Source organism: Octodon degus, unplaced genomic scaffold (genome assembly GCF_000260255.1).
Source record: "Octodon degus isolate 3935 unplaced genomic scaffold, OctDeg1.0 scaffold00021, whole genome shotgun sequence".
Taxonomy (NCBI): Eukaryota; Metazoa; Chordata; class Mammalia; order Rodentia; family Octodontidae; genus Octodon; species Octodon degus.
The window spans coordinates 10,664,929-10,666,739 of record NW_004524597.1 but is presented as its reverse complement, the minus strand read 5'-3'; the positions used below and the strand labels follow the sequence as shown (position 1 = coordinate 10,666,739).

The 1,811-nt window shown below is 42.3% G+C and overlaps 1 pseudogene; it reads right to left on the bottom strand.

Moving 5' to 3' along the window:
• Window positions 1-325: 325 nt before the first annotated feature.
• The window catches only part of LOC101571553, a 6,959-nt pseudogene continuing 5,473 nt past the window's right edge, over window positions 326-1,811 (bottom strand).

Genomic DNA, 1,811 nt, shown 5'->3' with positions numbered 1-1,811 from the left:
CAAGATTTGGTCTACTAAGGAATCTGGCTTGGTAACTAAGCACTTCAGACCTCACAAAGTTAACAGTTAAGTTACATTTTACCACAAACATCTCAACCTCTCAACTTGTTAAAATAAATTAAAGTGAAACTAGAGAAAGCACTGCTAGCTCTGCTTTAGTGCCTAAAATACCACAGTATTACTCAAAAGTAGAAAGAAATCTTATCTTCCCCTTAAAAACAGTAATCATGCCATATAGACTTAAAAAAATCCTCAAAAATATGTATTATCAGAGGGAATGAAGGTTAAAGCACTGAGCATGAATTAGTGGTTCTTTGGGCTGAGCTCAGTTGACTTCTTCCACGTGCCACATGTTGTCATCTTCTTCAAGGGGTGGCATCTCCTCGTTCACAGCAGCAGTGGTGTCGTTGGCAGTGGGGTCATCCTCATCAATACCTAGACCCAGCTTGATCATCCTGTAAATTCTGTTCACCTGTGTCTTCCAGGCTGAAGCCAAAGGACAGATCCTTCACAGACTTGTTCTTATCGGCCTCAGCCTTTTGCCTCAAGGTCTTGATCATGGAGTGGTCAGGGTTTATCTCTAGGAGCTTCTTTGACACCATGTATCCCATTGTGGAGTTGTCTCTTATGGTTTGGGCTTTCATGATTCTTTCTATGTTCACTGTCCAGCCATATGTGCTTGTGACAATACAGCATGGGACGTGACTAATCGGTTTGACACGACCACCTTTTCGACCTTTTCCTCCAAGATGTCTTTCATGATCTTGCTCAGGCTTTCAAACCTTTTCTTTTTTTCTTCCTGGTTTTTTTTTTTTTTTCTCCTTTTCATCTTCTGGAAGTTCCAAGTCCTCTTTGGTAACTGACACTAAAGTTTTCCCCTCAAATTCCTTCAGCTGCTGGACACAGTACTCATTGATGGGCTCAATCATGTAGTTCATTTCTAAGCTGTGCTTCCAGAGCCATTTCACAAAGGCTGAGTTAGCTACCTGGTCTTTGGTTTCACCTGTGATATAATAGGGGTGCTTCCGGTTCTCCTTCATCCTGGTGCAATAGTCCTTGGGAGAAACAATCTCATCCCCAGAAGCAGATGTGGAGTAGCATAGTGGTTATGAAAGCTTCTTCTATTCTGAGAGTCTTCATGTATCCCAAGCTTTATGTTCTTAGAAAGCTGCTCATAGAACTTCTTGTAGCTCTCCTTATCCTCTGCCAGTTCAATGAACAATTCTAAGCACATTTTTTACCAAATTCTTTCTGGTGACTTTCAAAATTTTGCTCTGTTGTAATATTTCCTGAGAAATATTTAGAGGGAGATCCTCAGAGTCCACCACCCATCTGATGAAATTCTGGGATCAGCTCCTCATGGTTATCCATGATGAAAACTCTGTAGACATACAACTTGATATTGTTCTTGTTTCTGTTTTCAAATAGGTCAAAAGGAGCTCTTTGTGGGACAAAAAGAAGAGCCCTGAATTCCAACTGTCTTTTAGTAGAAAAATGCTTCACTGCCAGGTGATCCTCCCAGTCATTGGTCAGACTCTTGTAGAACTCCCCATACTCCTCATTAGTAATATCATTAGGGTTGCTGGTCCAGATGGGCTTTGTTTTGTTCAGTTCTTCTTGGTCAATATACTTCTCCTTAATTTTCCTCTTCTTCTTCTCCTTCTCCTTCTCCTTCTCCTTCTCTTTCTCCTTCCCTTTTCCCTTCCCCTTCCCCTTCCCCTTCCCCTTCCTCTTCCTCTTCCTCTTCCTCTTCCTCTTCCCCTTCCCCTTCCCCTTCCCCTTCTCCTCCTCCTCCTCCTCCTCCTCCTCCT